Below are 27511 nucleotides of genomic sequence, written 5' to 3' on the forward strand. Positions count from 1 at the left end.
AAGAATATAAAGGCTGCTAAAAATCTAAGATATTTTAAATTATGTAGTTAGTTCAATATAGACTAGGATAGGCATAATAAATTCTAGCTATGTAATCTTTGACCAAAAATAAAGACACTGATATTAATGTGTTACTTGTGGAGTTCTGTTTCACCACAATATTGCCATACCTCATATATTCAGGTTCCTTTTCATGAAAAGAGATGATCACTCACTTATTCAGAAGAAGAGATCAACTTCTCACCCAAAGAGTGGTTACAGTGCATAGATCCCTCGCAATAAAACCTTCACAATCCAATTTGAGGCTAAAGAAAAATTATTCAAGAACCAGTTGTTGGATTATGGAATTTTAAAAAATCCATTTAGAATGATGATATATTGTCTAATCTAAGGAATAATCTGGGAGATGAAAAATCAAAAGGTTCATTTTTTTCCCCCAAAGGTGTAATTACATTGGAAAATGAAGGTGACTATAAGTAAAGAATTGTTTTATGCTTCTTCATCTGCCACAGCACAGTAAATAACATTTTCAGTGGAAAGACCACGGGATGGGGAGCCAGGAAACCCAAGCAGGAGTTCTTGCTCTGCCACCAGCTGACCATGTGAAGATAAAATAGACAAAACTTCTCTTGAACCTGTTTTCTTAGCTGCACAAGAGTAATGCCCACCTTACCCACTATATAAGTGGGCAGAAGACCCACTGAAATGAAACCCACCAACACTTCAACATCTGAAAGCAATACACAAATAGAAGTTGCTGTCTAGAAAAAATAAATTAGTTAAGATCATGTGCTATGATCCTAATCCTCTTCCAATTTTGTAAATGAGAAAATAAAGCTCAAAGAGGTTAATCCTAACTTGTACAGAGCCACAGAGCCGGTACAAGACAGGTCTGTTCAGGGCCCACACTGTTCCCCATCAAAGCCTTGCCTTCAGTGACTACAAAACAAGGAAGCTACGTACCTCCGCTCATGAGGTTCCAAATTCTAGGTCACTTTGCCTGGTTTACAAATGCATTTCACACGTGCTGAGAAGATAAAAGTTCTGTAACAGGCTCTTTATTTTTTGTCTGTTTTTATTAAATACAGTTTATTACTGACAAAGAAAAGGTCCAGCAAATATCCATAAGGCCCTATTGTGTTTTGTTGAACAAAAAATTTTACCGTATCCATGCTAGGTTTGGTATGGTTAAAAAGCTAATTTAACATAGCAAAAATATCTGCAACTGAATTCTAGTTAACTTCCTATGGAATTTTCAAGTTCTAAGAAATAAAATAGTTCCCAAATTTTCAACTTTTGGAGCCAAAACTGCAACACAGATCCCTACTTATAGGTTCATAGTGTTCATTTACTGAATGTAAGCCATGATGAATATATTTACATTTTTAATAAGATGTATTTTTTATAGAAGTGCTGAAATTTCCTGACTAGTGATTTATATCATGACGTAAGTCGAAATCATTTAAAAATCAAGTCCATCTTGGATGAAGCTCATTGCTAAGACCCAAAATACACGCTCACCACATCTTTTATCTTCTATAGGATGTGAGCAACATGCCTTGTTAGTAGGTAACAGAAAAAAAAAGACAGTCTCCAGGTGGTCATGACTCACTGGGTGCTCCCTGCCCACAAGGCCTAATAGAAGTTAAAGGAAATAATCAACCTCCCGGGCCAAGGGTGAGAACTATGGATGCCTGAGGTGGTGAGGGGGCTGCAGCACAAGGGCTACTAGACTGGGCCACCGCTCTGGTGCACATGCCGATGATTGCTCAGACAGACATTTCCTGTCTGTTGGGGTGAGGAGGAGAGGAGGAGGGAAGGCTCCCTGGTGCGTGTGCCACAGTATCTATGCCTGGGCTTGTTGCAAGGGTGGAGAAGGATGCAGTGAAACCAGAAGGTTAGGCTGTGGAATTATAATAAAAGCATTCGAACACTTAGGAAAAAAGGCTTTTTGAATTCTTAAACCATTAAATTTAAACACTAATAGTTAATAAAATACAAAGTAATTTGTTTAACAGAACCTCCAATACAGCGAAATCTTATACCACACACAAATTCATACTTGAACGATATAATCAAGCAGAGTAAACCATACTAAATGTAAAGTCAATAAATTCTTTTTTGATTGTTGAGCCCCACCACCACCACCAGAGAAGACTATAAGGAATTTAACAGAAGAAAATTAATCATTATAATACTTTGGTTCAATACTGAGCTACAGTGAAATAATCTGGGTATTAGTACAGTTTACTTGAAGTAAGATTTAAAGGAGCACATTTAAATGAAGCAGAATTCATTAAGCAACCTCTCAAAAGGATCATTTCCTCTAATTATTGCTTTTATAACAAAAGACAAAAGCAACCCAATGTAAGTTCATAAAATCCACAATTAGCTGCCAAAATCTTACCAGATAAAATTAGAAGAGAAAGGATATTTAGAAGCACAACTGGTATAAAGTTTTGCTGTTCCTTTAAAAAAGGCATTTGCTCTTTCTTTCTACCCATAATCATTTGAAGTAGAGAAACATCATGGGCCAGATATGGTGGTAGCTCCTCAGGAATTAAGGGGAAAAAGCAGAAAACCAAGCTGGATGCTCCAGCAGCTTAGAGTGCTGGGGTGGCAGGGAGAGGGTTAGAAAAATCCTCACACTACCTCCAGACAAGTGTTCTAACATGAGCTGCATCTAAGAAGGTACGGGAGAAGGAAGCTGTGACTGACTGGTTGAGTGGAGAATCTCCACATTTAAGCCGTGTCTTCTAGGAGGAGAATGAGTCTAAAGTAAACAAGGTAAAACAGAGGGAAAGTAAGACATTTTGCCCTTGCAAAAGAAACAACAGTGTGTGAAAGGGTACCCAGGATGAAACAGTATGTTAGGGAATCTGTGGACAGATGAGGAGTCGGGGAGAATAAGAAGGCATGATGACGGGGTGCACAAAGCTGGAAAGAAGATTATGAAGAGTGTTTCAAACTATGGAATTAGTTCAAGCTTTATGCCTTACTCAATAGGGCTCGCTGGGAAGATACTGAAAACCTGATCAAAATCTGTCATATTATCTACTAAACTTTTCAGTATTCCAAAGCATTTAGTAATTATACTGTTTTAACTGCAATATATAAAGGCAAAATGAAAAGGCAACCTATGAAATGGAAGAAAATATTTTCAAACCATGTATCTGATAAGGGGTTAATTAATATCCAGAATATATAAAGAAATGCTACAACTCAACAACTAAACAATATGATTTTTCAAATGGGCAAAGGACTTGAAAATGGCCAGTATGCACATGAAGAGAAACTCAACACCACTAATCGTAAGAGAAATACAAACCAAAACCACAATGGGAAACACCCCCACATCCATCAGGATGGTCTCTATCAAAAGTACGGAAAAGATTAAGTGTTAGCGGGGATGTGGAGAAATCAGAACCCCTTGTGCACTGTTGGTGGAAAGGTAATTTCCTGTAGCCATTATGGAAAACAATATAGAGGTGTCTCAAAAAAATTAAAAATAGAATTACCATATCATCCAGCAAGTCTACTTCTGGGAATATATCCAAAAGAAATGAAAACAGGATCCTAAAAAGGTTATCTGCAATACGTTCATTACAGCATTATTCACAAGAGCCAAGAGGTGGAAGCAACCCAAACGTCCATTAACAGATGAATGAATAAAAACTGTGGTATGTACATACATTGGAATATTACTCAGCCTTAAAAGAAGAAGGAAATCCTGTCATATGCTACAATATGGATAAACCTTGGGGATATTATGCTAAATGAAATAAGCCAGTCACAAAAGACAAATCTTACGTGATTCCACTTATATGAAATATCTATGGTACTCAAACTCTTAGAAAGTAGAATGATAAGGGGCTCCTGGCTCACTCATTCCGTAAAGCATGCAGCTCTTGATCTTGGGATCATGAGTTCCTGCCCCATGTTCAACAGAGAGATTACTTTAAAAAATAAAAATATTAATGGGATGCTTGGGTGGCTCAGCTGGTTAAGCATCAACTCTTGATTTTGGCTCAGGTCATGATCTGGGGGTCATGAGATGGAGCTTCTGGTTGGGCTCCGCACTCAGTGGGGAGTCTGGTTAAGATTCGCTTTCCTTCTCCTTCTCCCACCACCGCCCCACACACACTCTCTAAAATAAATAGATAAATCTATTTTAAGAAAAGATTTTAAAATGTACTATACTATATACCTTAACTTTAAAAATGGTTAAGGTGGTAAATTTTATGTTTTGTTTTTCATCACTATAAAACAAACCAATAACAAAAATAAAAAATTACAATTAAAGGTTGCAAAGTTCCAGGCTAATTCATAAGGAGTCCCTAATGCCATTATGGGGACATGACCTGTATTGGCTGTACAGTGAGTTATCAAATTTACAAAGTGTTCTGCTTATAGGGGAATTTCAACTTTCTCAGATGACACAGTAATTGCCAGCAAGTTGTATGCCTCAAATCTGCAGGGTACAAAATAAATGAAACTGCACATAATTATAAGACCCAGCTCTAGTCAACTGGTGCTGAGATTGTTGACTGTGCCATCATGGAAGGATTTTTCAGGGTTCAGTAACTTACTACTACTGATTGGTAGATAGAATTTAAAAAAGAAATCATGATCTCAAGTGAATACAGCCAAACTTTCAGTTATTAAAAAGTCCAATCTAGGGGCGCCTGGGTGGCTCAGTCGTTAAGCGTCTGCCTTCGGCTCAGGTCATGATCCCAGGGTCCTTGGATAGAGCCCTACATCGGGCTCTCTGCTTGGTGGGAAGCCTGCTTCTCCCTCTCCCACTCCCCCTGCTTGTATTCCCCCTCTCTCACTGTCTCTGTCAAATAAATAAATAAAATCTTAAAAAAAAAAAAAAAAGTCCAATCTAGTCTAAATCAAAACTAATTTCATCCAATGTGAAGCTTTTCCCCTCAAACCAGCCGTGAGGCGAGGGAAGGGCTCAGAGAGTGAAAAGAGGCAAGTGTGAGGAAAAGGAAACAGAGAAGTCTATTCACTCGTCTATGGTCCCCTGGCCTGTAAAAGAGCTGCCAGTTGCAGGAGTTCAAATGCAGGTTCTCTCTAGTGTGACTCCTTCACTGGGACCCCCACGCTGCCTGATGAAGGCAATGGGGGCCCTTGGCTCATCTCTTACCACCTCCTCTCAGCTCCTGCTCCTGCAGTTCACCCACAGCCTCTTTCTGCTGGGGTCCTACAGCTGGCCGGGCAGGCAGTCCTTGCACCAGGGACGGTCTTTCAAGATGACTCACAGCTGCCCTCCAGGCACACCTCCTAGCCAGCAAGAAATGTCAAGCCTTTGCCGTCCCCTCTCCCCACCCCCACTCCAGTGTAGCTGCAGCCACAAGGCTGCTTCCCATCACTGTGTTCACAGACATCTCCAAACTCCAGGAGATTCACACTACAGTCTCAAGAATTCTTTCTTAGGATTCCATTCTAATCTCATACCAGCTTGGGCCTCTCTCAAATGTACTGCGGGGAGGATAAAGAGAGGAACTCACTTTCCCCAGGGAAGAGCACACTATACTCCCAGGAGTTCCTTGCATGGAATCCTTTCTAGTCTTCCTGACACAGCCTGGGTTATAGTGTGGAGTATATAACAGTTGTTAGACGCCTCTGGCCACCTCTTGACAAATCCTGCAATGGATGTTTCTAGAGTCTCTCTTCAAACAATGTGGGTACTTACCACCTACTGGCAACAGCTCTGGGAGCTGGGTCAAAATTTTAGACAACAGGAAAACTCCCATTTAACCTACCGTAATATATCTGTATAGTAACAGTAGAGAAAAACCGTTAAGACTCCATCCAACTGAGGTACACTGTTATCAGGTGCCCAAGGGTACCTTCGCAAGGCTTAAAATTCTTCAGAGGACAGTCTGAAATTCAGCTCTATTAAATATTCAAATAACAGCACAAATAAGCACAGAAGACAGCAACACTACTGAACGCAAACTGTTGGCTGGCAGGCAGTGTGACCGTGCTGGAAGTTCTGATGATGTGCACAAAGGGCCTATCAGCGCAAAACGCACTTAAAAGTAAACACTGTTATTAGCACTGATGTGTGCAACTAAGACTATCCAGGAAGGAAATCTTGGTAATTTTTGTAACTCTGCCACTACTAACTGTCCCTGCATTTTAGAACATTCTCTCCAGACTCAAACTCCAGGGTAAGAGCAGTCAGCAGGCTGAGCCTAAGTAGTGAGCCCACCCCATAACTCCCAGGAGGAAAGAACAGGAAATACTCATTAGGCCTAAACTGGTTTCCAAGCAGAAGGTAAACCCTACCAAGGCCCACCAGTGCATAATTATACAGTGGACATCTTCCTTAAAGAAGAACTCAGAATGTTAAGTCAAAACAATACTAGCAATGACAAACAATGTTATTTCTGGCAGTCCACATTACATGCCAATATCATTTCGTCTAAAATATAAGTTATAAAAGCGTATCATCACCACAATCTGCCATCATCCGTCAGAGCCATCAAAAAATGAAAGCTCCCAGAAGGGCTAAGATCATTAATGCAATGCTGATAACAAAGACACCAGGAGATTGTTTTTTTATGTCATATCATGTTAATTGTCATGTTTAAATTTGTAAATTGTTGCCTGTTTAAAAATCCATTTACTAAAATAATAAATAATGCATGTTGTGACATATTAGTGAAATTATTTTTTAAAGCATCACAGGCACAGATGAATAACCATTTCAGTGCAATTGCTTGTACCATTCAGGGAAAAACAAGAGGATCTGATTAAGTTACATCACAGCAGAAAAAGCAAGGCTTGCTACCACATTTCCCTACTGCAAATTGACCCTCGACATTTCAGATTCCTAAGGCCAGCGCAGCTCAGCAAGGCACCTGGGGAGCCAAAGCCAGAACTTGAAGCGGTAGCATCGGCTAACAAGGAAGTTGAGCTGGCAATGGAATGGTGGCCAGGTTTAAAAGAAAGGCTGTAAGGAATTGCCAGGACAAAAGATTTTCCAAATCATGCTATAGGAAAGAGAGCAAGGATCATGGCTTTGCTGTCTCTCACTAACTTTATTCCATAAATCTTTCATGTTGAATTTCACCTCTTCATGCAGAACTCAGTTCTTGACTTTCACTGGATAAGGATAAACACTAGCATCTCCTTTGAAAGTGAAGTGGTTATTTGCAAATGCTGCCAGGCAGAGAGCAAAACCAGAGTGTGCAGCACAAATGTAATTTTGAAATTCAGCATTTTACGTGCAAAAAAACTCCTACGTTCTACAACAAACTTTTAACACAAGATTTAAACCCCTATCATAAACCCTTAGAAAATAAACTTGAAGTGACTGAATTAAATAAAAGTCAAACCAATGATGTTATCAAAATACCTGGTAACCAAAAGATGAAACAGAAAACACGAGCCTACTGAGTCAAGGTCAAAGTCCCAAATCTGACATTCTCAGCTCTCTGCGGTCTGCCCATAAGCTACCTTTTTAAATCCTTACTTCCTACTGCTTCCCTTTTGTATACCTGGTTCTATATACCTGTTTGTGCGCCTGGACCAAGGAAACTACTTACTGCTCGCAGTTCCTCATATTCTTTTGTGCCTTCCTTCCTTTCCTTTGCAGCCCTCCTTAAAAAACACAGGTCCAAATTCTACCACCCCAAATGACATCTTGGCCAAAAAGTCTCCCTGGATTTTCCAAGGGCTGCTCTCTCCTTCCTCTGGCTCCCCCAGCTCTGCCTGTTGTCTTACAATAAACGATCGTCATCTTTGGTGACAGTGTCACTACTAAACTCTCAGTGTGTATCTTCACAATGCAGCACTCACTTATGGCTAGACACCCACACTACACCCTGTTTACATACAAGGATCCCAGGGTCCAGCTGCCAGAGCGGAGCAAACGCAACGTCCCACCTATGGTAGGTCATCTCCTACCTGCCTCATTACACTGCTCGGATGTAAAAGCCCATTTACTCCTTTTGCTCTTCAGACTAAGGCTGTTTTCTACCCGGACAATGCATTCTCCTTTCAATGTTGTTCGGTAATGTTCCTTGGTTTGACCTATTTTCTGCCTCACCATAGGATTCCTTCATCCAAAGAGCAGATGGGATACCACCAACCGGGTTTGCCCAGTAGGTGGATGGGTAATTGCCCAGTAGGTGGATGGGTAACCCGGCAGTAATTACCTTGGGTTAACCAGGCACTACCTTGTAGACTGAGGCCTTCAATCTCTTCACACAGACAGGAAAGGTTACAATGGGATGACTGGCCCTGGTCTCTACAGAGTCCTGTTCCCCCTTTTCTTGGACCTCAGCACACAATTCTCTCCCACTGAAATCTTTACAGCTATTTAACTTCTTAATGGAGCTGAACAATCTCTCAGTCATCTGGGCATTAAAGTTCTCAGAAGAAGCAGAATATCAAGTATAATGGCAGAGGTAGAGAGAAATAGCTCAGAGAAGTGAATTCATTTTCATCATTAAAAGAATTTTAGGGACGCCTGTGTGGCTCAGTCAGTTGGGCATCCAACTCTTGGTTTCAGTTCAGATCATGATCTCAGGGTTGTGAGATCAAGCCCTGCATCGGCTCTGTGCTCAGTGGGGAATCTGCTTGAGATTCTCTCTCCCTCTCCCTCTGCCTCTGTCCGCACCCCCACCCCCACCCCCCAACCCCCACTACGCATGTGCTCTCTCTGTCTCTCAAGAAAGAGGCTCATTCGGGGCTCCAGGATCATGACCTGAGCGAAAGGCAGACGCTTAACTGACTAGAGCCAACCCTAAATAAATCTTTTCAAATAATTCAGATGATACAGATGGGAGTCAATCTCTACTGTCATCTCCTCAATCCCATCCCAGTCCTTCCTTTGAGTCCTTTATCAGTGCATTTATGTATCATCTGCCATTAAATCTAGTATCACTTACAATGCACATTATGCTTCACCAAGAAAGGAAAAAAAAAAAGTTTAACTATTAAACTATGCCAATTGTTAGATACACTGATTTTAGAAATTCTAACATGTGAAAAACATGTTTTAGAATCCATGATATATATAGATTTCATATGCACAACACATACAGAATCTATTAAATGCAATACATATAGAAATACATCTAGTTTTGAGGAGGCTTTTTTACACAAATTGTGATAATTTTATCATTCATTTTTCTCGGTAAAAGTGTATCAGGGAGAGTTTCCCACATCAGTTGCTACAGATCTACCACATTTTTAAGGTGCTGCATATTTCATACGCTAGCTGTACTGCTGCGCATTCAGTTATTCCACAGCTCACCATTACTAACAATAAAGGGATACGAGTATACACGTGGGGATCTTTGCTAGACACAGAATTACTGAATCAAAGATATCTGACCTTTTTTTCATAGATAGTGCCAAATTGCCCTCCCAAAAAGGTCTGAACAATTTATACATTCACCATATGTGAATGATACCCATTTTTCCTCTGTTGCCAAAACAGATTATTAATCTTTTTAATTCCTGCCAATCTAATGGGACAAAATCATACCTGATTATTTTGCAGACGGTTCCTTATAGTCTCTGTATTTATCCTTTGTCTATTACACATGGCCTATTTTCTCCCAGTCTCCCATTTGTCTTTTAATTATATTTGCAGTTTTGCCTTTAGTGATACAGACATTTCAAATCTTTAAAAAGTCAAATTTACCCATCTTTTCCCATCTGTAACCATGATTACTTACTTTTGGAAATATTTTCTTCTAATAGTTAACCCATTCTTTGCAAACGCCACTGATGTTCTGGCCTGGCTGTGCTTGGAGGGAGATGGGATATCCTTCCACAACCCTCACACTGGAAAATTTCCACACAGTTATCCTGAGCCCACCTCTGAAAGGGGCAGGTGCCAGTCAGGGCCCTGCCAGCCTGTGGGCACTATTTCAGGAAAGACTGGCCAGTTCCCTTCCTTAATGGCTGAAGCAGAAGCCTAACCCATTCCAGGCTATGTGTGCCAAACCATTCCAGGCTACATGTGCCAACCTAGTCAGGCTGACATCATGGCCCAAGGCCAGAGACCAAGGCCCCAAGCACACAGACAGGCGAGCATCCCACTATCCATGGCTGAGTTCTGAGCCAGGAGTGTCTGGACACCTCGTGTGAAGACTGTCAACCCATCTCCCCGTTCTCCCTCAGTCCCAGCTGTAACAGACTGCCTGAAGAACTGCATCCCTGACCTGGCAAAAACAAACCCCAGCACATTGGGTAACTCTGCTGACTCGATCCTGATGGTCCCAGCTGCCAAGACACAAGTCCATGTGACACAAGTCCCCTGTCCCCGGGAGCCGAGGAAGAAAGCCTGGCTCTTCCCCCTCCACATCTGCACCAGATCAAATCAGTAATTCCTCTGCTTCCAGCTCACCACTGTTTACACGGTCTCCCTTTCTTACTCCATAACCTACTGCTCCAGCCTGTCTGAGCTTCACCCTTCAGGCTCTCATGACTCACCCAACTGCCAGAAAGAGGGCCCAAGGACAGTTAGGTTCCGAGTTCCCTGACTCCAAGCAGCGTTAAGTGAGCTGTGGTTAGTGGCTCAGTGGGCAATAGACTGGTGGGAACACACACCCCTCTGCTGTAAGTTCATGATTTATTTAGCTAAAAACACAGAACTTAGTGAGCAAGTAAGGTGGCTGTACAAGTAGGAGCAGATGCGGCCTGTTTTTCTGTGGCTTTTCCTTGGCCCCTGGGTTTCCAAGTAAGAGCATAGCCAAGTGAACTCAGGTGGGGTCTTACCAGTTGGGAGAAAAAAATAAATAAAAGAAAGCTGAATTCTTACTGTGACTTTTAAAATCTGGCTTGCCCAACAATCTCTATACTTCTGTTTAAGGGAATATTTATCTCCATTAGACAGTCCTGGTTGCTGAGCCAAACTCAGCATTATCAAGAATTCGTCCTCACCTCGGTGAGGGGGAGTATGGATGGGGAAGGGTCCATGTTCAAGGTCTCTCCAGCATTCCAGAGCCCAGGGAAAGTCCATCTCCCAGAAGTGGGGCAGACCTGAGGGGCCTGCTCAAACACATCTGGAACTCAGCAGAGCTTCTTGCAGCACACACCTGAAGAAATCCCAATCCCGCCTCAACCCTCTCGCGACTGAAATTAATCTTGCATGTCAGAGTTGATATGCAACTCTATGTTCTGGAATATAAACAGCTCCTCCTTAAGCCCCAGCCCTCCTGCAAAGCAATGAAGCCAAATCCTGATGATAATGCCCCACTTGGCATTCTGTGCTCTGCAAGGGCAGAGCTCACCCGTGCACCTATCAAAGCCTCTGGAGGAAAACTCAAATAGAAAGCTCCTCGAGGGGACGACCTAAGTTCCACTCAGCTTCTAGCCTCCATATTTAGTATACTTCTTTATACACAGGAAATATTTTCCAAGTATTTGTTCAACTCATTATATGGAATTATTTTTGGAATGGATACTTGCCTTCTCTCTAATATATTTAAGTCCAATAAACTCACATCTCTGTTAAAGAAGTCTCTCTCCGGGCACCTGGGTGGCTCAGTCGTTAAGCGTCTGCCTTCGGCTCAGGTCATGATCCCGGAGTCCTGGGATCGAGGCCCGCATCGGGCTCCTGCTCAGTGGGGAGCCTGCTTTCCCTCTCCCACTCCCCCCTGCTTGTGTTCCCTCTCTCGCTGTGTCTCTCTGTGTCAAATAAATAAAATCTTTAAAAAAAAAAAAAAAGAAGTCTCTCTCCATGGCTAATACCAATACTATCCATTATCAATTTCAAATTTAACCAGCCTCAACTTCCCAACCAAAAACAAGGAAATTTGAAATTCCAGGACGCCATTATACTAAATGGAAGTTTTTCTACATGTTCTAGATCTCTGCTATCCAATATGGTAACCACTAACGACATGCGACTATTTAAATTTTAATTTTAAAGAAAATTTAAAATTTAATTCCTTGGTCTCACTAGCCACCTTTTAAGTGCCCAAGAGCCACATGCGCCTATCTTACTGAACAGTGTAGATACTGAACATTTCCATCATTCTTTTGCTCTGGGCGCATTATAAATCTTAAGAATCAAAGAATTCTTAGCTTGTAGCCAGTATCAGATCATCAAAGTGCCATAATTAAATTTAAAAATATACTGCTCCTTTAATTAAAACAGAAGGAAACACTCTCACTGATGAGTAGAGAGCTTTTATAATAATAGATTTGTCTCATCACAATGAAAAATTTAAATGCAGCAAAATTCTCATCTATCTCTGGTTGCCAAAATTAATATGCCATGCAGAGGGCAATGCATACTTGGAGTAGCATGAATCCTCTCTTTGGACAGATAAGACTTCTGGTTAATGGTCATTTAGGGAGCTTAGTCCTAGGCTGAGTAGAGTGTGCAAACATCTAGAAAATGTTCAACCCAGGGATTTCAAAATGTATGCATACAAAACCAAAACATCTAAGTCTTCTAAAAGCTCAAAATTTTTTTTTTTTTTAAGATTTTATTTATTTGCGAGAGAGAGAATGAGAGACAGAGAGCATGAGAGGGAGGAGGGTCAGAGGGAGAAGCAGACTCCCTGCCGAGCAGGGAGCCCGATGTGGGACTCGATCCCGGGACTCCAGGATCATGACCTGAGCCGAAGGCAGTCGCTTAACCAACTGAGCCACCCAGGCGCCCTAAAAGCTCAAAATCTGAAGCTAAGGGAAAGGGTTCCATGAATACGTTAAGAAATCATGTAAATTAGAACAAAGGAAGCCTCTAGGTGGATGATCCTCCCTCCCCGTCCCCACTAAATGCCAACATGCCTTAACGGATAAAACACACATATAGGGAGTTAAAGTAAAGGGATCTTCTATTTCTTTTATAGACTTCTAGGACACGGAAACTTCAAGGTAAAAGGCCCAGGCAGCAACGTTACAGCTCTGGAATAAAAAAGATTTTCCCCCACAGTGAAGCAATGAGAGGGATAATAACTGTGCAATGAAAAATAAATCAAAACCCAGATGGATAACGATGTACAGAAGGGGAAGCCTGGGGGTAAAACACAAGGTAACTTATCCAGGAGTGTCAAGGTATAAAACAATGCACTGGAGTCTGAATTTTACACATTTTTGTTAAGTATTTGTGATGTTCTCACTGGGTTGTCCACGACACTGTACAATGTTAAGGTTTTTTTGTTTTTTTATTTTATTTTTTTTTAAAGATTTTATTTATTTGAGAGAGAGAGAGCGAGCACAAGTAGGCAGAGAGGCAGGCAGAGGGAGAGGGAGAAGCAGGCTCCCCGCCGAGCAGGGAGCTGGATGTGGGGCCCGATCTCAGGACCCTGGGACCATGACCTGAGCTGAAGGCAGCCGCTTAACCAACTGAGCCACCCAGGCACCCTAATGTTAAGGTTTAATTGCCCAAGGTCACTCATCAGTTATCACCTGAGAATGTGTTCTACCTGAAGGACCACCCCAGCGGGTCACAAACAACTCTACTTTGTTTTCGGCTCAGTTTTATGCTGGATCCTAAGGCCTACGACATCCTACTAATGTAAAGGTCAAAGGAAATACATCCCTAAAATATCGCCAGGAGGACAGCTAGAGATATTAGGGGTGACCAACAATTCGGAGCTTAGTGATGTCAACTTTTAACTTTCATCTCACCCTTTCCCCTCCGGCACTATCTCCTGGTCCTCAAACAGTGATCACCCTTTTATACCTGACTCCAGTGTCCTTGAAAAGCTATTTATCATCATGAAATCAAACTGTATTTTCTCCTTTGGGAACACACATGCTGTATGACAAGACAGGAAATCCTTAGACCATGATGGGTAGAACCATATTAGACTTACATACTGACCTTGACTTTACTGGAAAATTTCAAGTGGTAAAAATTTCATCAAGGTAAGAGAGGAACAAATGAGAAACATTTTTTCCTCTACTTTATACATTCATTATTTCAATTCTGTTGCCAACTGTTTGTAATAGTTTTATAAACTCTCAGGAACTCAAGAGAAAACAGTGCATGAGTCACTCTCCCAACAGCATATAAATGATGAAAAATATATTATCATATGCACACTATCATTCATGGAAATTTTTATTTAGTTGTTTTTAATAAAAACCCATATGATCAACAAAAGTATATATTAAGCATGTTACAGATTTCTTAAAATTCAGAGGAAAATTATGTGGACCAAAAGGCATTAATATATCAACCTTCAGAAAAGAGGCTTAAAAGATTTAAAATATCAAAAACAAAATGTTAAATAAAGGCTTAAAATACTAAAAAGAAAATTTTTAACTAGAATTTATCAGATTTACTAAAAAATGTCTTCACTGAGACATTAGAGAAGAAATTAACGTTTTAAACAAAGACAATTTTTTAAAAGTAAGCACTCTTACAAAATGTTTATCTAACAGAATCCAGGCATTCTGGCTACAGCATCTCTATTGACATACCTAAAAAACCACAAATTACTATGAAATAGGTCTGGAAACATGTGGCCCACCTAGAAAAGGTCTTTAACAAAGAAAGAATTCTTTCTAAATTACGTCGGTACTCACGAGGTAGAGCAACGGGTTATAGATGCACAGTGTTAGTCACATACTAAGTAATGCCTTTACTAATAAAAGAGTATGTCCGAATAGCACACGTTTGTGGGGTTTTTTTTTGTTTTTTTGGGTTTTTTTTTACAGAACTTAATCATCAGAGGCTAAAACTGAGAGGCACAGGGACTAGTTCCAAGATACCAGATAAGAGGATGGCTACAGAATGAAATTATCGTTAAATATTAACTAAAAGTCAAACATGCAAGAAAATATTAAATATGTATTACAGTTTTAGGATGAGGTTAAGGAAAAGAGGCAGTGAGCCAGGTTCCTATTACAGTAAGAGGAATCTCTGTTCAAAACAGGGAAGGGAGGACAGCAGAGGAAAATCTTAAAGAGTCAAGGATCCTCCTGACTCCTGGGGGCCCAGCAGACACATCCAGCCCAGGTCTCAGCTTCAGGTAGAGGGGTGGGGAAGGCGAAAAAGGTTCTTATTCTCCCGACCTTGTCACCTATGAAGGGTCTACTTTCAAGGTCAACCTCAGCAGGAAGCCTGGCATCAGGAGGGCCTCTGATGTCTAACAGTCTACCCCACATGTGTGCTAGCGAGTGCATACCTGCAACATAGGATTTAACACGTATACCTGCCGGAGATAACAAACAATTCTTTTCAGTATAATCAGTCAATTAATCAAAAGTACTACAGAATCAATTCCAGGCTGCTGTGAGCAAAGCCCCCTAGAGTTGGGTAATATTGTAGCCCCAAGACATCTGGTCAAAATCTCACATGCACTAAGCAGCAACATGGAGTTCCACTTCCAATCTGCTCCATTTTATTATTTATTTCTCATTGTAAATTATTAAAATATTATTTAATAGTTTAGTCATTAGTTTGTATAATTTTTAATTAAGTTACTCTCATATTATTAAATTATTATTTTTTCAGTCTTTGTAAGCCCAGTGAAGGTAGCCCCATCCTCAAGAGATGACACACTTACCAAAGAGAATAGGACAGGACTAAGATGACAATCATCCTGGTTTTCCTACACTGTCCAGGTTATGGCACTGAAAGTCCTACATCCCAGGAAATGTCTCAGTCCTAGGCAAACCAGGACACCCGTCACTCCCAGTAAGATCCAGAAGTTGGTAACTATACCAAGATAATATTGCCCTAAGAAGAGTAGATACTATGTAGACTGATATAAACCCACTCCCACCACCTTCTCCTTTGCATTCTAACCAAAAAGACTGGAAAGCTAAATTCTTGACCTCCCTGACTACCTGCAGCTAAGGGATGGCCATGTGACTCAGCTCAGAATAATGAAATAAGAAGCCCCTGGTGGGAAGGGGACTGCCTTATTTCCTGAGTAAGGAAAAGCCTCACCAGGAGAAAGCTTTTGCTGTTACCCTTGGCCCATTCCCTCTGTTCCCTGCTGGAACAAAGAAGTGATGCCTAAACACAAAGAAGTTACTTTGTGAGAAGAGTGCCTGGGTGGCTCAGTTGGTTAAGCATCTGCCTTCGGCTCAGGTCATATGATCCCAGGGACCTGGGATCCAGTCCTGGTCAGGCTTCCTGCTCAGCAGGGAGTCTGCTTTGCCCTCTGCCCCTCCCCCCCTGCTCATGCTCCCTTTCCCCTTCTCTGTCTCTCTCACTCAACTAAATAAAATCTTAAAAAAAAAAAAAAGAATTTACTTTGTGAGAAGGAGATGAGCATGAGAAAAACCTCTATGCTAAAGATGTTGAAGCAGAGACATGCAAAGGCCCTGAGTCTGGACGGCACTGTTGCAGCCTCGCAGTTCCTCCCCAAGACTGCTGCAAGAGACAAAGGACTCGGGCGGGAGGAGGCGCAGGCGCGCTGCTCGCCCCGTCTGCAGCCCCGCGCAGAGCGCAGTGTCTGGGGGAGTTGGCAGCATCACGGTGCGGCCGCCTAGCCGAGCGCCGAGCGCAGAGCGCAGCGACCCGCCGCTGCCCAGGGAGCGTCCAAGATGTGGGGGGGATCGGGGCGGCAGCGGCCACAGCAGCGCCAGGGACAGGGGCGCGCAGCAGCCTCCACTCACCTGCCTGTGCTAACCTGCCTCCCCTGCCCCCAGAGAATGTCAGCCAAGTCCAAGGGGACCCCCTCCTCGTCCTCTCCAGCCGAGGGACCGCCGGCAGCCTCCAAAACCAAGGTGAAGGAACAGATCAAGATCATCGTGGAGGATCTAGAATTAGTCCTGGGCGACCTGAAGGACGTGGCCGAGGAACTTGAGGTGGTTGACCAGATTGATACCCTGACCTCCGACCTGCAGCTGGAGGATGAGATGACCGAGAGCTCCGAAACAGACACCCTGAATAGTAGCTCCAGCGGCACAACGGCCTCCAGCACCGAGAAGATCAAAGTGCAGGCCCACGCATCCCTCATCAAGCCCCCAGCACACCCGTTTGCTATCCTCACCGTCCTGAGAAAGCCAAACCCTCCGCTGCCTCCCCCGCGGGTGACCCCTGTGAAGTGTGAAGACCCCCGGAGAGGGGCGCCGACGGTCAATCCCGTGAAGACGAATGGCACCCTCCCGCGAAATGGAGGCTTCCCCGGGGCACCCAACAAAATTCCAAATGGAGACGTCTGCTGCATACCCGCTGGTACCTTGGACAAGGCTCCCAGGCGGCCTCTGAAGCACAGACCTGAAAAAGACAGGTGCCCCCAGGCAGGGCCTCGGGAACGAGTTCGGTTTAATGAAAAAGTGCAGTACCATGGCTACTGTCCCGACTGTGACACCCGGTATAACATAAATAACAGGGAGGTCCATTTACACAGTGAACCTGTCCACCCACCGGAAAAGCTTCCTCAGGCAGACCCCCCTCCACTCCCTCCCTCCTTTTCCACTGGAAAACGGTGGGGGGGGGGGGCTGGGAATAAGCCACAGTCAGAGTTTCCCCCCTCTCAGACCTGCAACTGTGCCTCCTCCCACTGTACCAAAACCACAGAAGACAATCGAGGAAATCAACCACAACAGTGCAATGTATGCCATTTCCAAAACCTTTTTGTTTTTTTTTAATTTCTATATTATAAACATAAAATAATAAGTAATGAGCACTTTCTACTCAAGCAATGAAAAGCCCAAATATATTTTAAAAAGAAAAAAAAGAGACAACTCCCATGTGTTCAATCTCCACTGAAGCTCCCCATTATCTGAGGTGAACATATCCCTAACTTATATTAATTGTGAGACTTCTTAAGAGTCAGCAGGCCACTACTGGCTTAAAGGTACTCATAGTAAACAAAGGAGTAAACTGTTCTTTTTTTTTTTTTTCGGCAGGTATGTATATTTTACCAAGGAAAACAAGGCGGGGGTTGGGGAGGCTCAGGGATGAATAAGGCTTGGGTCAGACAGGGGTAGGGGTGTTTGCTGGGTATACATCTGGGTAATTTTTTAAAAGCTGAAAGGTGAATAGTTTGTTTTCCATGGTCAGGAAACAGGTGTGAATCACAAAACAGCCTCTTCAAAATGTCAGGTAGCTTTCTTGGAGATATTCCAGTTTGAACCAACAAATGCTTTTCTTTTGAAGCTTCGACAGATACTAATCTTTCCACTTTGCAGATGAGAAGACTGTGACTTCAAGATAAAGTAGAAGGCCCAAAGTTACAGAGTTCAAAGGTGGAGGAGCCAGTATCCAAAGACTTCCCCTGCCTCTGGCCCAGGGATGCGTTGCATGGACTAGAAAGCCCTGAAAGGTGCATCACTCAGTCTAAATGAGGAGAGGGCATGTGGAGGCTACACAGTGGCACATAAAACTTCATCATGATTTCTTAAAAAAAAAAAAAGCTTTTTAGAAAAGTTTGATTGTACTGTAAAGAGGCTTTACTCTTAAAGACTTAAAGATCTGTATGTATTAGATAAATGAGGTATCATGTGGTTAGAAGTAAAATTTCTGTTAAGATATTTACTGACCCAGAGGGCTAGCTGGTGTCTAGTTAGCTCAGTTAGAATGTGGCAGGTACGCCAACAACGTGGGTTTGGTCCCTGAAACAGGCCGAGAGAGTAGCAATTTTCATATTTAATAAAAATTAATTTTTAAAAAAGATACTTACCAATACAATTATTACTTAAAGGGAACAAAATGAGAAGTAAAACGAACAGGCCCCCTTCCTCGACTACTCCTTGAATATCAGTATTCCCAGAGACCGGTTCTCTCCTCCGCAACCATCATCCCTCACGGACTCCTGGCTCTCATCCCACACAATTTAGATTAGAAACGTCTCTGCATTTTGATCCATCCTCTCAACCCACGCAGATACTGCTCTACAGCGGTTCTCCCTTACCTCACTTAGCATCTCAATCCTCTGTCCCACAATCGACGTTTCACGCTTCTACCTGTTTTGTACCTAAAACATAAATCTTTCCTCCTCTTCTTAAAAGCCCACTTACAGAATAAGGTCCAATTTTTTTTTTTTCCTGGACACAACTCTACCATCTTCACAGCTTCATCTCCCACACACTTCCCTGAGCCATACACTGTTCCGCCGTCCGCTACTTACCATTGCTCATACATGCAATCTGGATCACACCTCCAAAACTCTGGGCTTGCTGTTCCCTCTGCCTAGAATGCCCTCCCACTTTTGGGCTATCTGGTGCACTCTGATACTAACTTGCAACCTAAAAGTTCCTCCCTCTGCAAAGCCTTCCCCCACAAAACAAAATTCTCCTTTGTGCTCTCAAGGTAATTCGTTCACTACAAACTCAGGCACTCAGTACACATTAGCATTAGCTGTATGGTTCGTTACTGATGCACCCATCCTACTAGACCCCAGCTGAACACCCTACTATACCCATATTGGTACTCAGTGAATAAATATGGAATATCAGATGAAATACTGACTGTAAGTGAACCCCATGAATCCTTTTAAGGGAAAGAGTTCTCTTACTCATTTCTATATTCCTAACACGAGCGAATCTGAGACGCCCAATAAATGTTTGCTAAACTTATTATCAAAACCCCTTACGGGGCGCCCAGGTGGCTCAGTCGTTAAGCATCTGCCTTCGGCTCAGGTCATGATCCCAGAGTCCTGGGATCGAGCCCCGCATCGGGCTCCCTGCTCTCCGGGAAGCCTGCTTCTCCCTCTCCCACTACCCCTGCTTGTGTTCCCTCTCTCGCTGTCTCTCTCTGTCAAATAAATAAATAAATAAAATCTTTAAAAAAAAAAAAAAAACCCTTACAAAAATGTCTCCATTGGGGCACCTGGCTAGTTCAGTCTGTAGGGCATGAGACTCTTATTCTCAGGGTCATGAGTTCAAATACCATGTTGTGCGTGGAGCCTAATTAAAATTAAATGAATGAGTAAATAAATAAAACAAACACACCTCCATTGAGTAATGATTTACTGTCACCCCTTTCTGTGAACTGAGAAATAGCATCATTCAAGGAAACCTCAATACGTGTATTTCTGACTTGTTTGAAATTTTTATATAAACAGCACACATTATTTTTACAATCAGGTATTTCCCTTTCGGGGAAGAGAAGAGAGAAGAGTACGAAGAAAGACTGTCAATGGTGTTACTCATTGTTGACTATATAGGATTAGAATCCAAGATAAATTGCCTTTAAATTCAGAAAAATTGGGGGGAAAATTCTCTCTTCTCAAACTTCTATGCTTCCCTGTCTGAGGATGAAAATCTTAAAAACCACATCACTCTCTTTTCTCCTTAGCTTCTAGGATATTTAGAACTAAATTATTCATTCTAGACACAGGGTTTATCTGTTCCTTCAGCTTATTTTTGATGCTTTGAAAAACAGATTAGTATACTAAATATATTTTAATAACCTTAGGGACCTAAAATCATTTTGGGATGCAGGCAAAGTATAACCATCATGTAATGGCTGAAATTAGGCAGAGCCACTTAATGCAGCTTGATCAAAACTGCACTAAAGCCTTGAAAAAAATTATTTATCTCTGAAATCTTGGCAAAATCATCCCCCCTTTTCTAAATTATTTCAATGCATTTTAACTAGCTCTTTCATTTTAATTGGGATCTTTAAACCATTACATATTTAGGCATCATTTAAAATCTTCCTTTATACACCATTAGACTGCCCATACTGACACACAAAGCCTTAGCTCTACATTATTCTGTTCCCAGAAACCCTTGTGGTTGGCTTAATTTTGCCTTGGAATAAAAGGTCTACTTAAATTGAGAAATAATTCTGTATGATAACTACAAAAGCAGTAACTCCTCAAAATAAAATTCTGTCTTGGTACTTAAGAGATGCCACAAAATAGTACTACAAAAAACAGTAAGAAGTGAGCTTTTAAAAAAAAAACAAGTCTTCGTGTGAAAAAAAGTAATGCCAGTCACAAAGAAGGAACACTTATATAGATCTTCCACATTCCCTACCTAACAGAGCAGACACTCTCCTAAGAAGTTGAAGCTTATTTTCCTACTGCCATAGCAGAAACATGGGAGATACATTTACATTTTCAGAGCAATGTTGACATGAAGTTGCAAGTGTAAATATTTGTTCCCTTTTGGTTTATAAATTTCACGATGATAAAATTCTGTGTATAGAGCCACTAATTAAAAAGGAATCTATTTGCCTAGTAGGATGCTTGAAGTTGTATGTTTATTCGAGATGAATAAAATGGTACACACGAGTAAGGAACGGGAATTAGAATTTTGAACTTTATTGGTTTTAACAAGTTCCTCCTGGGAAGGAAAAGAGAGTTCATTTGTCAATTATAAAGAAGCTGCCTCAGATGATAATTTGTGTGAAGAATCATCTCCCCCTGACCTTGAAAGTAACAAAGGATGATATGTGATGAAGAAACAGCAAATTAAATCTTTTAGAAAAAGGAGACCATTTTCTATTACTTTGTTTTTAGGGTCACTTACTATCACCATTTAATGGCAATCTAGTAACAAGGTCCCCTCATTGTTTAAGATTGCTTTAATATGCTACTCAGGGAACCAGCTAAACAAAATTGATTATCACATAACACATTCAGATGAATAGCTAGCACTACTACTATCTTTCTCCTCTACTAATCTGGAATCTAGACCTTAGGCCTGAATTGATTTCTTATAATAAGAACCACTGCCACAAACAACTCACAGTGACTGAATTCTTACTATGTGCCAAGGACCGTTTGAAGCACTCTCTGTGTATTAACTAATCTACAGCTCTGTGATATGAGTACTATTATCACCAATTTATTAAATAAAACATTTTAAAATTAAAAACACATGTATCTTACACAGAGGAGTGAATTCTCAAGGTAAGTAGGTCCAGAGCTCAAAAGTAGGGAGTCAACTCTACATAAATTGATATTAAGCGCCTCCCCACCCCAAACACCTTCTCTAGGCTCCCACATGAGGTTCCGCCTTTGTCACTGGTGCTCCTTTCTCTTACCTGTCCTGGGAATCTGGCTCAGGCCTCTGCTCTTCCGATCTACACTTTCACCCAGGTAAGCTTGGTTAAGCTCATCAGCCCCATTCTAGCTATACATTCATGGGTTTCAAATTTGTAGTTCTAGTTCACACCTCTACTCAAGATCCCGGCTATCAAACGGACCACACTGAGTCTCTATATGGATGTCCAAGAGGACTCTCAACTTCATGGCCAGATACAGAACTACAGATTATTTTCTCTCAAATCACATTTCTCTATCAGCCTCCAGCCCTCCCTACCAGTAAACAGCACCATTACCAACCCAGATTCATCCTTAAGTCCTTCCCTCTGTATCCTACATCCAATCCATTATTAAGTCCTGTTGGCTTTATCTCCAAAAAATATCTCAAATCTGACCTCCTCTCCCTCCACTCTCCCCGGATCCCCACAGTACAGTTTCAAGGGCCATGTTTCTGTCCTTCTAACAACCTGTGGCTTAATTCCAACTCACGGCTTTTGACCTGGGCTGGGGCTCCTGCTTGAGACACTCTTCCCTGAGGCAAAGCAGTATCTTCAGTTTCACTCAGGTCTGAGCTCAAGTGTCACCTTCCCAGACCAGTCCTACCGAATCCTCAGAGCACCTATCGCTTAATACAGCTTAAGGAATATTATGGTTTTACTCGGTGACATACTTAAATGTAAGCTCCTTGAGGGTCATGTCCGTCCTGCTCGTATCTACTGCTGAGAACGATGTCTGGCACACAGCAAGCACTCAGTACTTGTTGACCTTAAGACTGACAGTAAAGGATGACTACAAAGTCAACTAAGAAAACACTGACTTATAGCCCATCAATCATTAAAGAAATAAACAACACAAGACGGCCAACAGTAGCCACCCAAGTGAGTTTGTCTTTTGCTTTCTTATTCCCATGGGAACTGTAAGACCTCTGTTTACAATAATCCTCTGCATGGCTTTCCAACTTTAGACTGTAACTCAAAGTAAAAAATACATTTTATCTGATGACCTAGTATATATATACACATATACGTATTTAACTAAAGTTCCATGAGACCTTACTTATCCTTTCTTACACGGGACATGCTGTTTATCCAGTTAGTTTGTTTGTTTGATGATAAAGTAGCCATTCACTACATTGATTTCACAACCACCTAATGGGAAAGAATTCAGTTTGAAGAGCACTAATCCCATGCTTGTATTTGGGTTTTCTGGGTAAAGAAAATACATTATCTTTAAAAAAAAGTAAATTTTCTGCCTCTATCTGCTGACTTCAAATGAGTCACTTCTCCTCCCTGAGCCTCTGCTCACCTGTGAAATAAATCCCTGTGTTAACTACCCATAGAGGGGCTGACTGGAGTAAAACAGACTGGGGGTGAAAGCTACTGAAATTCAGTTCATAACCATCAGGGAGCCCCCAGGGGCAACCTCTATGTCCCCCTCTTCTCGTTGGCCACCACATCCAATCCACCAGCAAGCTCTGTCAGTTCCATCTCCAAAACACACTTCCCACCTGTCCTCCTCTCTCCCTCTCCACTGACACCCCAGTGCATGCTGCCATCATCCCAACAGCCTCCTTGCTGGCCGGCCTGCCTGCCTAGCTCGCCCGCATAACTTCTCCCACACACAGCAGCCTCGGTGACCTTTAAAGTTTTATTTTGAAAAACTTTCAACCCTACAGAAAAGTTGCAAGAATGTAACGTTACAATAAACACACATATGCCCTTAACGATTTGCCATCTTTGATTCCTCCTGTTTTATCCTGAACCATTTGAGAATAAACTGCAGAGATCATGACCCTTCACCCCTCTTAAGAATAAGGACATTCTCTTCACAACCACAATGGATTATCAAATTCAAGAAATTTAACACTGATATAATACTGTCATCTAATATTTGGTGCATAGTCAAATGCTGCCATTTGTCCTAATACTGTCCTTTAAAGCAACTTTCTTTTCCCAATCCAGAAACACACATTTGTCATGTGTCTCAGTGATGTTAAAAACACAAACCGAATTGTATTGTTCCCCAGCTTTAAACTCTCTGCTTTAGCCACATCAGATGCCTTTTTCTTCCTCAAACACAAGTATTGAAGCCTTCTCTCCCTGAGTTCGTCAGCTCTTCCCACAGCTGACCCCTTCTCATCCTTTCATCTCTCCTTGGGAACTTTCCAGAGCATGATGTCTACAGCCTCACTCCTTGGTATTTTTTCTCTCTCCCTTGACTCATGATTTCCGTCTGTCACTTAACACAGTCTGTAATTACCTTGTTGGTTTTATTTGCTTATTGTCACCTGTCCCAGTAGAATATAAATTCCATGGGGACGCCTGGGTGGCTCAGTCGGTTAAGCGTCTGCCTTCGGCTCAGGTCATGATCCCAGGGTCCTGGGATCGAGTCCCGCATCGGGCTCCCTGCTCCGCAGGGAGCCTGCTTCTCCCTCTGCCTCTGTCTCTCTCTCTGTCTCTCATGAATAAATAAATAAAATCTTTAAAAAAAAAAAAAAAGAATATAAATTCCATGAAAGCAGGGGTGTCTCTGAGAACAGAGACAGAGACAGAGCGCTTGGCTCAGAGTATGCACTCAATAAATAGAGGTAAGAATTAATAAACTGCTAAAAAAGAGAAGTGGCCATATGTCAATGACATCCCTGGGTAAGACTGCACACTGACAGATACAGTCAGCAAGACCCCTTCTCTTCCACAGGAAAGACAGTACAGTATGTAGTCACAACTGGGAAGCATTCAACATTAACACCCACCCTAAGATGAGCACTGTGAAGGTTACCACAATAAGACCAAGATGGTTTAGCATTCCAGAACAAGGAGGTTCACAGTGCTGGAAAGATACACATGCTCAGCTTGAAAGAAAAGCCCACAGTGGTATAAAAAAACGGACTAGCTCTGCGGTCAGAAGATGGGGTTTGACTCCTACCTGTGTGACCGTAACTCTCTGGGCCCCAATTTCCTCATATGTTTAGTGAGGACAATGTCCATTCCGTAGTTCATCTGAGAGGTGAGGGTGCTACAAGAGAGTGAGTAGCAGGCCCTTTCAACCTAAAATGAAAATTGGCTCCTGAACAGAAGTGAGGAGGAAGTAAATTATCCCTTATTAAAAGTAACCTAAACACCAGGGTGCCTGGGTGGCTCAGGTGGTTAAGCACCCGACTCTTGATTTCACTCAGGTCATGATCTGAGGGTTGTGAGATGGAGCCCTACACTGGGCTCCACCTACCTAACATTCTCTCTCTTCCTCTGCCCCTCCCCACCCCTCACCCTGCTCACAGGTGCTCTTGCTTCCTTAAAAAAAAAAAAAAAAGGCAACCTAAACACCTATCATAATGAGCACTGGGTAATATACAAAATTGTTGGAATCACTATACTGTACACTTGAAACAGATGTTAACACTGTATGTTAAATACACTGGAATTATAATAAAAAACTAAAAATACACACACACACACACACAAACCCAGTAAGTGAAATGTCCAGGACTGTGTCTGGCACGTCTAGGTACTCAGTAGTTCCCTTCTCCCTCCTATTCAGCCCTATTTGGACCCAGAGCAGAGAGCAGCTCCAAATATACAAGTAGACAATAACACACCCTAAAGACAAAAGCTGCTTCTGGGGCTCCCAACTTTGCAACATTTCAGCAGAGGCTCCATGACCATTTGTGAGGACTGTGCAGAAGCAATTCAAGCAGGGGTTCAGCTACGTGGCCCATAAGGTCTCTTTCAACTCTTGAGATTCTATAATGTTTTTAAAAATTGAATCAAGCATGTTCCTGTGGTAGGCAACGTGGATGATAAAAGTAAGTTTAAGACATAGTCTCTATCTGCCGAAAAAGCATTTGACAAAGTACAACATCCACTCGTGATAAAAACCGTCAACAAAGTAGGTTTAGAGGGAACATACCTCAACATAATTAAGGCCATATATGAAAAACCCACAACTAACATCATCCTTAATGGGGAAAAACTGAGAGCTTTACCCCTAAGGTCAGGAACAAGACAAGGATGTCCACTGTCAAACCATTTATTCAATACCATACTTGAAGTCCTAGCCCCAGCAATCAGACAACAAAAGAAATAAAGGCACTGAAATCACTAAGAAGAAGTAAAACTTTCACTATTTGCAGATGACCTGATACTATATACAGAAAACCTGAAAGACCACCAAAATACTGCTAGAGCTGATAAACAAATTCAGTAAAGTCACAGGATACAAAATTAATCTACAGAAATCTGTTGCATTTCTATACACCAATAATGAAGCAGCAAGACAAATTAAGAAAACAAATCCATTTACAAGTGCACCAAAAATAGTTAAGATACTTAGGGACAAACCTAACCAAAAAGGTGAAAGACCTATACTCTGAAAACTATAAAACATTGATGAAAGAAATAGAAGACGACACAAAGAAATGGAAAGACATTCCATGCTCATAGATTGGAAGAAGAAATATTGTTAAAATGTTCATACTACCCAAAGCAATCTATAGATATAATGTGATCCCTATCAAAATACCAACAGCATTTTTCACAGAATCCTAAAATTTGCATGGAACACAAAAGACCCTGAATAGCAAAAGCAATCTTGAAAAAGAAAAGCAAAGCTGGAGGCATCTCAATTCCAGACTTCAAGTTATATTACAAAGCTGTAGTAATCAAAACAGTACAGTACTGGCATAAAAACAGACACATAAATCAATGGAACAGAATAGAAAACCCAGAAATAAACTCACAATTATATGGCCAATTAATCTTCAATAAAGCAGGAAAGAATATCCAATGGGAAAAGACAGGCTCTTTAACACATGGTGTTGGGAAAACTGGATAGCTACAAGCAAAAGAACGAAAGTGGAGCACTTTCTTATACCATTGACAAAAATAAGTTCAAAATGATTAAAGAGCTAAATATGAGACCTAAAACCATAAAAATCCTAGAAGAGAGTACAGGCAGTACCTTCTCTAACATCAGCCCTAGCAACTTTTTTCTAGATAGGTATCCTGAGGCAAGGGAAACAAAAGCAAAAATAAAATATTGAGACTTCATCAAAATAAAAAGCTTCTGCACAGCAAAGGAAACAATCAACAACTAAAGGAAACTTACTGAATGGGAGAAGATACTTGCAAATGACATATCTGACGAAGTGTTAGCATCCAAAATATATAAAGAATATATATATAGTATTTGCTACGCGGATCATGGCATGGGGCAGTACAAAGGAGAGAGGACGGACTGTGGAAAACTCCACGGGGGCAGGAGGAGAAGGATGAGCTTACAGAAGAAATAAGCAGACCTTGGCAGCAGAGGGTACACGGTACAAAGCCTGCAGAATTAAAGTGAGGGGTGATTGAAATTAACTCCTGTTTCCATTTGTTCTCCAAAGATTCAAACGCTGATCTTCCACCCCCTCAATTCAAAACTATTCTTTTAAATGTCAAATATTAAATATGACTTTGTTTTAATTTGACTCTTCCTATTTTTTTTCCATCTGCAGATATGTACACATTATCCTAGTAAGATTTTTATAATTCCAGGCAGTTAGCTTTCTTACACACCTGAAGTATCTGATTTATTTTAGACCTTCCGAATCACTATATACCCCACAGGGTTACGTGTAACACAGT

At 41.6% G+C, this 27511-nt stretch overlaps 1 protein-coding gene and 1 pseudogene across 6 annotated transcripts in view; one reads left to right on the forward strand and one right to left on the reverse strand.

Moving 5' to 3' along the window:
- Positions 1-27511, reverse strand: part of KAT6B (lysine acetyltransferase 6B) — a 179749-nt gene that overhangs the window by 114638 nt on the left and 37600 nt on the right. The gene's annotated exons all lie outside the window — the stretch shown is intronic.
- Positions 16555-18107, forward strand: LOC118537661 (protein Largen pseudogene; annotated as a pseudogene).

The sequence above is a fragment of the Halichoerus grypus genome, chromosome 7 (genome assembly GCF_964656455.1).
Source record: "Halichoerus grypus chromosome 7, mHalGry1.hap1.1, whole genome shotgun sequence".
In the NCBI taxonomy this organism is placed as follows: domain Eukaryota; kingdom Metazoa; phylum Chordata; class Mammalia; order Carnivora; family Phocidae; genus Halichoerus; species Halichoerus grypus.